The sequence below is a fragment of the Anser anser genome (genome assembly GCF_964211835.1).
Source record: "Anser anser genome assembly, chromosome: Z".
Lineage (NCBI taxonomy): Eukaryota > Metazoa > Chordata > Aves > Anseriformes > Anatidae > Anser > Anser anser.
Genome location: NC_139723.1, coordinates 63,245,988 through 63,259,764, shown reverse-complemented (window position 1 = coordinate 63,259,764; position 13,777 = coordinate 63,245,988). Strand labels below are relative to the sequence as shown.

Sequence of the window (13,777 nt, the reverse complement as noted above, 5' to 3'; positions counted from 1 at the left end):
ATTCTAGTATGTGTACATGATATTCCCTTTGTTCTTTTTTAGCTTTTTGTAGGCAACATACAGATATTTTTGTATCTTCTCCAGAATTTTTAATAGTTTCCAGTGACTATTCACGGAGCTTCATTTTGAGCCAAAGTGTGTCCATTCTGCTTTCCAACCTATGTGCTATTTGCTAGTTATTTGGATGTAATAGCCTCTTTGGTTGTACTTTCTGCTATCCTGTTTTGTCTGCCGTGTCTATGTTCTATTCTTATAACCTTCAGAGAATATTTTTGGGCCACATCCAAGGCTGTATTTGTTCAGGTGAATTTCAGGAAATTTCAGGGTGAAATAATCCTTCATTCTTACAGTCTGTGGAGAATTTAAATAGATCAGTCAGAATGATGTCAGGTATTACTATCTGGGGTTATAAGCAAACTGATATTTAAGGAGGAAAATTGTCTAAACAAATGAATGCCTATGAAGTTAATAGTTCGGAAGATCTATGAGCAAGAGGAAAAACCATTATATCAACTTTTCCATCTAATATATTACTTAATCCAAAGTGTGCTTGTTTGACGTCTCAGTTTCCTGTTTGTATAATGCATATGTGTTAAGTTCTGGTGATGAATTATTTGTTTGTGCAGTTGGGTTTCAGATAATCAAAATAAAATGTTTAGATCTGCACATCAAAGACAATATTGTAATTCACTAGCATTAATACCTCAGTGCTTTGCTAGAAGGAATTAACAAGTTCCTCACACCGATTCCAATAAATAATCTTCTCAAACTAAAACCAAAATAGCTTGGTATGGTTAGATCTGTCAGAGTAGCAGACCTTGGTTGTAGGGATAAACTCTGTAGGCCTGTTTCTGTGTACTTGTTTGCTGGTCTATGTCCTGCTGTAGGTCTCTCTTACCAGTTCACACGCTGGAGTTACACCTGTACAAGTATTAATGCACTTTGTGCATCAACAGCTGGCCCTCTGCATACCTTGTTAACACTGCCAGCCTGCCTGCTTTAGGCGTTTTGACACCTACTACAGAATTACGCAGACAAACTTCTGAGCTCTGTACCGTCCTGGGAGGGAGGTCTCATGTCCATGGGGAAGGAAAGGAAGGCTCTGCTAGCTGCTCCATGTGTTAGATGCTCCAGTGGAGCTGCTGGCCCCTCTGGCCATGCTGGCAGTTAGTGCAGCCCAGCCCTCCGGTGTTTTTGGAGTGCTGGTTCCTACCTACTGGCAAAACCTGCCTGCTGCTGGCTGATATCCTAAACACCAGGCTCCGTCAGCCCCACAGCCCAAGACCCAGCTTGCCACAAAGGTTTCTCCACTCAGGGCAGTGTGGTGAAAGCTAAGTGTAACGATCAGTGCTGATGACCAGACAGCACCCCGGGAGACCAGGCTATCTGACAGCCCAAATTAAAATGTTCACAGCCATGGTTGCCCTTTGGATGGGTTACTGTTTTCTTAAGATCGGGAGCCACCATTCCTGTTAGTAATTACATATCTGATTGCTGAGCCTGCACATGGGCACTAGCTGCTAGCAAGGCTGCATAACTGCTCCTGCTGGTTGTTTTTGAGTAGCTTGTCTGGACATTTCCTCTGAGATGCTGCAAGTGTGCCATTTGGTTTAGCATTTGCACTTTCAGCCTTTTCATTACTCCAGCTGCAGAGATGCTAGCACCAGGATTAATGCGTTATGGATCATTGTAAGCTACACTTGTCGGGTACCACATCCCAAAAGGAAGCTCTCTCCATTTAGCCAGGAGAGGACATTGCATTAAAATGTGTCTGAACCCTGACCTCCCTGTGGAGACCCAGTCAGGAGTGTCTCTCTTCCCTTTCTTCTCAAAACACTTAGTTCTCTTCTGAAGGCAAACAAATGAATGGAGGAGGAAGAAAAGGCTGCTGCCACCACTGGATCCGCTATCACAACGGCCATCACATCACTCCTTATCCCACCTGTAAATCGCAGTGAAACTTTTAGGTGGTTTGGGCACACACAGGTGCCTGTCTTTAGAAGCACGGGGAACTTCATAAATGGATATAACAGGGATGGCAATAATTATTTCCTTTCATTATAGATAATCTCTATTAAATCAATAGGCACTTCACTTTATCTTTTTATGAGTTAGCATATGATCAGTGATCAGTAAGAAACATGTTCTTTGCTACAAGAGTATTTGCAATGCTGTTTTTATACTCCCCTGTTTGATGTTATTGATGGACTCTCACGGCTCTAACACATCCTTTTGAAATGGCACGGGCCTTTTATCTGTTTGGGAAAACACTCTGATCCAGAAGTGGTAGAAACATCTATCGCAGAGAGCAGCTCAAAGTGTACTCAAAGGCTGGAATGCAAAATGCATTATAGCTTTTGCGAATCAATACATCTATTACATTCATTTTGTATTACCAAATAACATTGTAACTGCCCTGTTTGTTTGAAGTCTCTAGGGTAAAAATATTCTTTAAACAGATGTTTATTTTTGGACAGGCCTATTGAGTTGTCTCCTATTGTATGTTAAAGTAGCTACTCTCAGAGGTCACAGAGAGTTCAGCTTTACAAAGACACCCTTATTTTGTTAAAAATGAATCTTCGGAGTCTTTAATAGGAACAACCTAAAATATACTTAATAAAAGTTAGAACGTTGCAGTTGACAACTCCTTCAGAAAGAAAGGGGAAAAGTAATGCAAGTAAAGTTTGGAAGATAAACATAGGCATGAAAGCATTGCTCCATTTTCCTAAATGTAAATACCTATATATGTTTTTAATAGCTCTGCTACGTGAACATTATTCTTGTTTATTTGTGCTTGTTTCTTCTGCTTCAACCTACATACATGCAGGAAAACACTAACAGGCTGTTGGCTTTCTAAGCAGCAGGCGCTAATTAAAAAGGCAGAGGCCCACGACTGGATGCAGCGAGAAGGACTATGCCTCTGCACAGGCCTGGCGAAGACCTCGTAGCTCCGGGCTGCACCAGCCCCTGTAGATCCCCCTGGGCTGTCAGGGTGGAAGAGCAACTACACAGCTTCCAGCAAACGCAGCGTTCATGGAAGATAGCGCTCTGATAGCTGTGAAAGGAGAGCTTGCTTTTTCCCTGGAGGAGGGCAGAATTAGCCACAGCAAATCGAGTTTTACATTGGTGTTGCAGTTTGTTTATGCCCTGAGATACCTGGGGTGATTTATTTTATCTACCCGTGTAACGGCTGGCTTATCTACTGCAACTGCCAGCTCCAATCTAGCAAGTGGAGCTGACTGAGAAAAGCTGCGTGAAGTTATATACACCTGTCACCCACTTGCAGCTACCAGCACGTTACGTGAGGGCACAAGAGCAGGGAATAGCACCGGCACGTGGAGACATGCCCAAGCCCAAACCGTAATTTTCTGTGCAGATATTTGCGGATCACTGCTCTTAGACACAGAACTAGACAACTTACAACACTTCAAAAATCACAGAATTCTTAAAAAGCCTGTGTCGTCGGGGTGGTTTTTTGGAACTGGAAGAATGTTAACAGGGATTTGTAAGGGAGATGGAGTGAAAATGATTAGTTTTGAGGGGGGAAAAGATTCCAGGGGAAAAAAAGAAAAAAAAAAAAGAAAATAGCAGATTTGCAGATAATTTGTCGATAAGCTAACAAGCTACCGGCGGCGGGGGGGCAGACCACGGCCGGGCATTTGGCGAACCCCCCCGGCAGCCCCTCGGTGCGCCCGGCGGCGCCCCCCGGCTGCCGACGGAGGGGCCGGTGGTGGGCAGGGCAGAGCCGCCGCGTCCCTCCCCTCGCCGCGGCTCCCTCCCTCCGGCTGGGGGCGGCCGGGTCGGCGCTCGCCGGGATCCCAAACCCTCCTCCCTCGGCGCATGGTGGCGGCGGGGCCGCAGCGCGGAGGAGCCGCCGGGGAGCGGGCGCTGCCCGGCCGAGGTGAGGCGGAGGAGGAGGAGGAGGAGGAGGAGGAGGAGGAGGAGGAGGAGGAGGAGGAGGAGGGAGGGAGGGAAGGAGGGAGCGGGGCGCTGGCAGCGCTCCCTTTCCGTGCCCCCGGGAGAGCGCCCGGGGCCGCGGGCACGGCGCCGAGGCGGCGGCGGGGATGGAGGCGGAGAGCTCCGGGAGGGCGCCGGCGCTGCGGGGAAGGGGAACCGGGGATGGTGCCGGCGCCTTGCTCACCCCACCCCCGTGCGGCTTTTTTTCGTCCCCTCGCCCCCCGGGGCGATGCTGGTTGAGGGGTCTGGGGGCGGTTTGTTCCCTGGGGTCCTGCGGGGCAGGGAGCGGAGCGCAGGGCGCGGGTGTCGGTAGAGGGCTGCTGGCCCGGTGCCGGGGGTTGGAAGTTGCGGCCGGCGCGGGCTGGCAGCGCTGTGTCCCGCCGGCAGGCGTGGTGGCAGCGGGGCCGGGCTGCTCCGTCCCGGCGAGCTCGAGCTGTGCCCGAAGCGAGCGCGCGGGACGCTGCGGATGCACAGATCCCGCCGGGAGATGCGTTACGGGGAGTAACCGCGACAATGAAAAGCTCCGGCCGACCTCGTCTGGAAGAAAATGTTATATATGTGAATTAAAAGGTTTGGCGTTCTTAGGAAAACATTCCTAGGCACCATTACAGATATCTTGCTGTCAGCTCCGTCCCAGTCCCGCACTGGGTTCTGGCTATACAAGCTCACACCTGCAGAAGCCCTGTTTTTTTCAAGGGGAAGGTTGGCTTTTGGTCAGGGAAACCTCACAGAACTGTAACTCACCGAGGCCTAAATATCTACTGGGCACAAAGAGGGGTTTATCAGAAAGCATCAGTGACACTAAATCAATACTCCTCTTTATTCCTCTGAATAAAACATGCTACAAAGGTGTAATCCTAATTACTCTCTGGCATCTTTCTGAGTATTTTTCTTTTTTCCAGCCACTGTTAGATGCAGGGTATCTGCATCTGCTCTGTCACGGCCATTGCTAATGAAAGGGTTTTATCTCGGACACAGTTTCATGGCACTGTTACATGATTTTCATTGTGTAGGCTAACTGCAACCACTACGGCGTTACTCACATCTCTGCTTTCTTCACAAGTTTTCTCTGTCTTGGTCATAGGGTGTTTTTAAACAGTACTTAGGAAATTGCTCACTTTATCTGTGGTTTTTTTTTTATTTTTTTTTTTTTTAGTTAATCATCTGTTTCTGTTAAGCATTCTAGGACATGCTTGGGTGATGATGTACCCGCATATTGGGCAAGTAACAGTAGTGGGTCGATTGTTTTTAAGAATATAATTTACTGTGACTGGACACAGCATTTCTGCACAAGAACATTATATTCCTTTTCTTCCTACTCAATCAAAGCGTGTTCCACCACATCACCTAAGTTGTTCTTGATTGTGCTGTGCTGGCAAGCTTGGGTTGGGAGTACGGAAAGCAAAGGCTGAAAGGAAGCCAGAAATTGCTGTGGTCCATTTTTGTGTTGTAGCCTGTAGTTGTGCACAGTGCTTGTGGTGCTGTGTACTCCAGCAGGGCAGTGACAGATGAAGTGCTGTAGGTCACTGCACAGCCTGGAAGAGCCTCGCTGGGCTGCGGGTCATCCTGTAGCTGGCACCAGGCAAAAAACCCAGTGTCTTGTTTTGTGTACTGCAGTGGTGTAGGCAGTGTTTTTTAAATAATCATTAGATGGAAAGGAGGATTCATGATTTTTCTGAGTGATCTGAAGAACACAATGACTATTCATCAAGCTTTGTATTTCCACAAGTTTCTCCTGTGTTAGATGCGCTCAGTACCAGTTGGATGGCTCCCCAGTGAAAGCAAAGCAGTGTTTGTGACTGGAGGCTGCGTTGAACATGGGGTGGAAGCTCTTAGCTGACTCAATCCATCCCTAGCCCTGAGCAAGCTCCTGGTTCTCCGTGGTAGGCGACAACCAGTTTGTAGGATTTTCTTCCTCGTCACCTTCAAGCCAGCTCGTTACAGGGCAGGAATGAGAAGCAGTTGAGTCCCCATTCCTTCCTTCCCATCAGTGGGGGCTCTCCCTATATCTTGCCTTCTTGCCCCTTTCTTGTCTGCTTTCGATGCCTCCCTTCACCCACAACAGTTCCCATTTCACTGCTTTCTGCCGAGGGGATAAATTGTGTGGGGTGTCAGTGTTTTTAACTGGCTTGGGAGGAAGGGCAGAGGCGGTGAGTGGCTGGAAGGTATTACCAGCTGTCAGAGCTCTTTCTTTGATGCAGAGGCAATTGCTGATGTGATTATAGTTGACAAGTCTGGTAAGTTTTGACTGGGCCATTTCCAACTTCTGGTTTTCCAGTTTTCACAAAAATTGATAGAATTCTCCCAGGTCATAGTGTCCAAAATCTTCCCTGTAAATGCAGAACTAAAAGGGTGTGTTATTCCAAAATCATTGTGGCACCTACAGATGAACTGGAATTAAATTGAATTTATGGCCTTAGTAAAGACAAGGAAAAAACTAGTGTTGTTATTATTTGTCTGCTTACATTGCTTGGGAGGTATGGAAATACACCTTCATGGCTCTGAAAGCTATAGCAGTTCTATTATTTTATTTTTAAACAATCTTCTAATTAAATAATTTCAGTCATTTTCATGCTATGTTGTTGATTATAGTTAATGCATTTCGGAAAATACTGCTGATCTGAGATTTTTCTTAATTGTCTTACTTTCTCCCTAGGTTTAGACTTTAGGAGATAGATCTAGACATAGATCACAGATAAGCATTTTAACACCACTTAATCAGAGAATAAAATAATCAATTTTCCTAGAAGTATTTTTTCTAGAAGAAGGTTTTGTGGAAAGTAACTCCAAAGAAAATAAATCCATAATGAAAAAATAATTAAGGTATAAATTTGCTGCAAAATTTAAGTAAGTGGCTGCAAATGCAACCAATCTGTGTGAGCAGATCAGGAATATACCTGAAATTCTGAACTTAGGGAATACATGTAGCACTTGAGCAATTACCTTTTACATGACCAAGCACAATAAATCACAGTAGAAGATAATTAGAGACAGCTGTGTTTTTGACATGATCACTAGAATCCTGTAAATGTAAAACATAAATAAATTAGTCTGTTGGTAAAGATTAATTTCTCCAGTTTTCCTTGTCTCCTGGTCCTCAGAATCATACAAAAACTTTCTCTCAATTTGGAGCTTTCTGGTCAAATTAGATGTGAGCTCTTCACAGGAGAATCCAGAACATTTAAACATAGCTGCGTGGGCAGAGTGCTGCAACAATATTTGTTCCTTGAAACATTTTTTATTTGCATCAGTTTAAATATTTTGTTTGTTTGCATGTTTTGTTTTTTAAGGGTTGAGGGCTTCTGGTGAAAGCATGGAAACTAAATGATAAACTCTGAAATACTGTCAAAAGAGAAAAAAAATGTCTTGGAGAAAACATTGTATAGCGTTGCAACCATCTGAGATGACTAAGTTACAACTGAACCCCAACACACAAGGAAACTGTACTTTAAACTGGTTTTCAGATCATTTTTGCCTCTTGAAGAAAAGATTAATGAAAAAATTTTGCCAAAGCAGCTGTACAGCTTCCTTTATCATTGGTGTCAATGTCCCATTTCAAGTTATATTGCCTTAATACCGTCATATTATTTTAAAGACTGGAGATATAGTTAGATCCATGTTATATACATGGTATGTGTAGTCTTATCTGTGAAAATGTTTTGGTTTTGAATTAGCATTAGAGTTCATTAATTGGCCTTCATTATGCAAACACCTGACATTGCATGTTTTGTATTTGCTCTCATGCATCATTTATGACAATTCACCATTAACAATAGCTATGCTGTTGCTTTGTTCTAGATGAATAATAGTAAGTTTTGTAGATAAAATCATTTAATGGGCTTTAACTAGTACAATTGATATTTCTTATAAAATTTTATTGTGTGTCATTGGCCTTTTCATCTTGCAAGAATTTTTTGGATCCAAAGTAGACTCATATGTTATGTTGCTTTAGGATAATTATTTTTAGTTTACTGCTAATAGAAAGTGCGAACATGTTAATTTTAGCAATTATAACTTGGATGTCATTTGAACTGAAATGTTGCAATGGTTTGTTAAAGGCCATTCAGGTTTTAAAGTAGTTTCATTTAAGGAGTGTGACTTCTTAAGGTAGCAGGGACTATGGATAGCTGTGGCACAACTTCATTCAGTTTCTAGTTGTAATCCCATAAACCTGTTTGGAAAGAATCACCTGTGATGTGGGAGGATAAGTTCAGGCTCTGTATTTGATCTTCTGTTGAGACTGCAGATAGGGTGCCAGTTGGTGCCATCTGTGTTTATAGATTTTGCAATGGTATTCACCAGAAGATTATTTGAAAAGCAAATAAGTTTACATAGGTCAGTGAATTGCAGTTTGCAAGGCTTACATCTGGGATCATTGTAAACACTTTTTTCGGAGTTTGCACTGAGCCTTCTTTCTCAGAAACTGACCTCTTTACTAGAGTGTGTGGTGGTGCTAATGCACTGGGTTTATATGCTTTCAAATACATTTGAGAGAAGCTTTATTTTAATGGTTGCGTGCTTGTGTGTTGGTATCTTAGAACGTGTTTTCCTTTGATAATGTCCTATGCAAACAGAAATTTTGTGGAGAGAAAGCTGTAAAAAAAGAGTGATTTTATATTTAGTCTTTTTTTTTTTCTGAAACAAGTGACATATATGCAGTGTTGTAAACATAGTTACTGTTTTTTGCAGTAAAGCATGTGTAAAAGACAAAGTGCTGCAAATGAAGGTTCAATCTGTCAGATGTCTGGAGCTTTATATCGGGTTTACATGGGAAGAGTTTTGTAGCAGGGGAGTTGCAGGGGTGGCCTCTGTGAGCAGAGCCCAGCAGCTGCCCCATGTCAGACCAGAGCCAGCTCCAAACAGCTGCAAAAGGGACCCACTGCTGGCCAGAGCTGAGCCAGGGAGAGACACTGGTTGGGCCTTTGGGAGAGGAGATTTAAGGAAGGGAAAAATGGTGTGCTACAGCAGCTGAGAGAGAGGAGTGAGAAGCAGCCCTGCAGCCCCCCAGGTCAGTGCAGCAGGAGGGCAGGAGGTGCTCCAGGCAGGCAGCAGCAGTTCCCCTGCGGCCTGTGGAGAGGCCCCCGGTGGAGCAGGCTGTCCCCCTGCAGCCCACGGGTCCCACACGGAGCAGATCTCCACGCTGCAGCCCGTGGAGGAGCCCCTGGTGGAGCAGGTGGATGTGGCCTGGAGGAGGCTGCGGCCCATGGAGAGCCCCCGCAGGAGCAGGCCCCGGGCCGGAGCTGCAGCCCGTGGAGAGGAGCCCACGCAGGAGCAGGGGTCTGGGGGGAGCTGCCGCCCGTGGGGGTCCCGTGCTGGAGCAGTTTGCTCCTGGGGGATGGACCCCGTGGTACGGAGCCGTGTGGGAGCAGGTCTTGAAGAGCTGCTGCCTGTGGGCAGCCCCTGCAGGCTCAGTTCGGGAAGGACGGCATCCCGTGGGAGGGACCCCGCGTGGGGCACAGAGTGACCATGACCAAAGAGACGAAGTGCCAGGGCCTGACCACAGTCCCCATTCCCCTGCATCGCTTGGAGGGGGAGGATTTGAAAGAGGGTGGATGGGGGAAAGTCTTTTTAATTTGCCTTTAGTTTCTCACTGTTGTAGTCTGCTAGAGATAGGCAATAAATATAATCTCCCTACGCTGAGTCTGTTTTACCTGTGAGGATAATGGGTAAGTGATATCCCTGTTGCTTCTTGCCTTTTATTTCAAACCTTGAGCCTCTTCTCCCCCTTACCTTTTGAGGAGGGCGAGTGAGAGAGTGGCTGTGGTAGAGTTCAGCTGCCCAGTAGTGTTAAAACCACTGCAAGTTCACTGAAACAAGATTTCTACAGAATGTCTCAAGAAAGTTCTTTGCATGCAAAGAACAGCATCTTTTTGTACAGCTGTTTAGTATTTATAAATAGTGTGCATTGAATAGTGCTTGTAATCAGCGGAGAGCACCTTATGCGAATTCTCAACTTCAGCCTTCCATTGATCTAATTTATATCACAGAATAAGACAGGAAGTATATGTGGTTGATGTGACAATTTTAGCAATTGCAGCTGCGTTTCAGATGAGACAACTGATAAAACCTGACCATCATTCTGCACAGGTGGGCCTGGGTAATTTAAAGTTTATAAGAAAATTCTGGTTAGAAACGAGAGCACTTAAATGGAAATTTCAAATGTAGGTTCTAGTCTAAATATTTTAATGTACTTTTTATGTACCTTTTTTATATGTTGAAATTGGTTGCACATATGTTAATTTTAAATTCAGTCATTTGAGGACTTGTTTCTGTGCTTTTAAGAAATCATTTTAACTTGTGAGTTCAACATGAAGTAGTGGACCAAGTTTGGCATGATAGTGAGGTTATAGTTTTATGCTCAATACAAAGTTTAATGCAATGTCCTCTCCCTGTTCCCTCTGTGCATTGATTTTTTTCATGATAGTGCTGCTCTGGTATGGCTTACCTTTCAAGAGTTAACTAAGATCTCATTTTTCCCTCTGTTTTAGGTTTTCTTTAGGCTACTAATAGACATAGTACATGACAGCTGGAGTGCAAGATTTTCCACAGACTGGCCAGCTGATTGCTCTGTTGAGATGCTAGATAATTGAGTGGAGGTAGCCAGTTTTCAGAAATGTGCATGAGGCTTGTGTTGAGCATACATGTTTATTCAGTCATTAGTCATGATCATGACTGCATAAAATCAGTGTAATTACCTTCAACCAATCTTTATATCTAAGTGACCCAGACCACATTCCATGACAGCCCTGACAGCTTGAATTAGAGCTTGCCTTTTATCGCAGCCAAATTTGGAGAACAGAAATATCCAGTCTCTCTTGAGTTTGCTCAGTGCAAGAATGGGACATGTTAACGTGAAAGGGTGAAAGTCCAGACTAAAACAGAGCATTAGGAATGCTCTAATTCTTTGATGCTTGACTAGTCCATATCAGCATAATTTATATAGTTTTGCTGTTTCATATTGCATGCATTATGCAGTGAATACACGATCTGTTACTTCCAGGATGCATCAGCACTCTTGTACATGTGCATAGTATGCATCTGCTTCCAATGCATGTTTGAGGGATATCTGGAGAAGGTTAGAAAAAAGAAGCCCATGCTTTTGGTACAATTCATCCAGCTTTTGGATGCTCCTAGACTTCCTTTCTTTCCACAAGCTTCTTGGATACGGCCAGGGAGGGGGTCTGTATAAAAAGCTTGTTTATGAGCAGGCTGCTTGTAACCTTGTCTTTCCAAGGCAGCCCCGTAACTCTGTTTTTGTTTGTCATCACTGGACAGAAGAGGTTCTGATTCAAGTCCCAAGCAAATAATGAGGGAAGTGATTGTTGTGCTTTGCTCTTGTGCTGGTGCGGCCTCACCTCAAGCACTGCATGCAATTTTGGGTACCACAATATAAGAAGGGCGTAAAACTATTAGGGAGCTTCCAAAATGGTAACAAAATGGTGAAGGGTCTAGAGCGATAAGACCCAAGGGAATGGCATGGAGCTGCAACAGTGAAGGTTCAGGCTGGATATTAGGAAAAGGTTCTTCACCGAGAGGGTGGTCGGGCACTGGAACAGGCTCCCCAGGGCAGTGGTTATGGCACTGAGCTGCTGGAGTTCACGAGTGTCTGAACAACACTCTCAGACGTAGGGTTTAAATTTTAGGTAGTCCTGTGTAGTGACGTGTTGGACTCAATGATCTTTGTGGGTCTCTTTCAAGTTGGGATATTCTATGAGTCATATTCTATGAAATGATCACAAAAAGACAGGATAGAAGAAACCTTATGAATTATCCAATCCATTCATCTGCTTCAAGTTAGGAACATCTGTATCTGTCATATGTGACTTGTTCTTAAGGGACTCAGCAATCTCTCTAACATCATCTTGCCATGGGAAATTTTTCTTTTCATATTATCCAATTCATGCCTTTCTTGTTGTAGTTTAACACCATCCTACATCTGTCATGGACAGAGAAGACAGTTGTTTTTCTTATCGAGTGTTTTTATTGGGTTACTTCTTACTGCTTTTACTGTAGTCTGCTTTTTCTTTAAGCTCAGTTCTTTCGCCTCAGAGTTGTTTTTTTTTTTCTTGCACACCAGTTATTTTAGATGTATTTCTTGGGTGATCTTTCATTGTTTCACATCTATTTTGAAATTTTCAGCCCAAATTAAGACTCCATATGATCTGAGGCTTTAATGACGTTGAACAAAACTGAATGAGATCCTCTTCATATTTGCTGAAATAATGTTTTTGCAGCACTGTAACTCTTTTTTCATGTTTAGGCAGATCCTCATCTGAGGACAAGTGTTTTAAGACATCATTCTCACTGTTTGTTTTATTGCTTATTGTTTCAGCCTGACTGCTGCATCTTGCACACTTCTTACTGAAGATGACACTATTTGTCAGGTCATTCTTCTACTTTGAGTTCTCATCTCTTCCTCTAACAAACATGCTACCTTCTCTAGGTTATCATTATCTGCTAATATGATAGGTTGCTTTTTTTCTGGATCTGTATGGTGTGGACAAATATTTTTGGTAACCCTAACTTAGAAAAGGAAAGACATTTTTGGCTAAGTCTATTTTTTTTCTAAATGTAGCTATCCTTTTCATGGAAGGAAATGTCATAGAGAAAAATAAAGTATTTTCATTGTAGAGCAAGTGGTTTAAATTAGCCATCTGTATTGAAGAATCTGTGGAATGAAAAATTCACCAGACTTCTGATGATCCTGTAGATTGGGAAAAGCAGTTCATGCAGATATTAATGCTCAGAGAGAAACCTCCTTTCTCCTGAATTCTTTCAGTTAGTTTACAGGTGATGGTGATAACATTTTTCATAAGAAACTGTTGGCCTCCATCCTTAGTTATTTTTGTGATATTAATACTAGACCATTGTGTAATCAATACTTTTTGAAAAATGCAGTTTTGGGGGTAGCAGCTTTAGTTCTTTAGTACAGGTTGTGTCTGAAAGAGGAAAACGGAAGGGACAAACTCTGGCAAAATTAATTATCTGTAAGAAGGCAGGTTAAAAAATAATTTAAGGAATAGGTTGAGGAGCAGGAAGTCTTCTCAAAAGTTTATAGGACCAACAGATTATTGGGAAGTAAAAAAGAATACTGGGGGAAGGTGAGGCGATAGTAGAAAACTAATTTTAAGTTTTGCTCTTTTTGTTTGTGGTGGAAGAAATGGATGGAAGTTTCTGCAAGGGAGTACTTTTTCATGGGAGACTAGTTAGAAGGTCAGTTGCCATCTGAAATGTTGACAGGAGGTACAGAAAACTGACTCAAATAAAATAATTGCTAAATGTGCCATGACATTTTCTGTAAAATGCTTTGGTAACGAAGGACTGAAAATGGTAAACGTGTGGCAGTTTCGGTCAGATTCCAGGGGAGATTCAGGGAACCACAAACCAGTGTGCCTGCAGTCTGTGTGGTGTGTACCAAGGAGTAGGCATGGTGGACACATGCATAAATATGAGATTAGAGAACATGAATTTTTCAAGGGGAATTAATACATCATAAACCTGGAAGCATATAGATAATGGAGATGGGGTTGATTTTTAGGTTTCTGAGATTTCAGAAAGGTTCCTAAGGAAAACAAGCAGCTATCATCGTGCAGAAAAGCAAAGCTTCTTGCATGGGCAAGAAAAAAAACAAACAAAAAAAAAAAGGTGGACATAAACAGTTTGTTGTTACAACAGCGGGAAGTTACCAGTGTAGAGGTGCATGGATCTGTCTGTTCGTTTGCCAGTGCTGTTCATTTGTTCATATGTGATTCGGAAGAAATGATAGATGATAGAATTTGCACATGCTGTTTTGTTATTCAGGGTAGCGAACAAGGGCGCA

General features: G+C 43.4%; 1 protein-coding gene across 3 annotated transcripts in view; it reads left to right on the top strand.

Annotated features, from left to right (window-relative positions):
- Nucleotides 1–3,749: 3,749 nt before the first annotated feature.
- Nucleotides 3,750–13,777, top strand: part of LHFPL2 (LHFPL tetraspan subfamily member 2) — a 139,449-nt gene continuing 129,421 nt past the window's right edge. For 2 of the 3 annotated variants that reach the window (XR_014577128.1, XM_083819034.1), the window contains exon 1: nucleotides 3,751–3,901. The gene's annotated coding sequence lies outside the window, so the exon portion shown is untranslated. Of the gene's footprint in view, nucleotides 3,902–13,777 lie in introns of all 3 variants that reach the window. The other variant, XM_083819029.1, reaches the window with a different exon arrangement.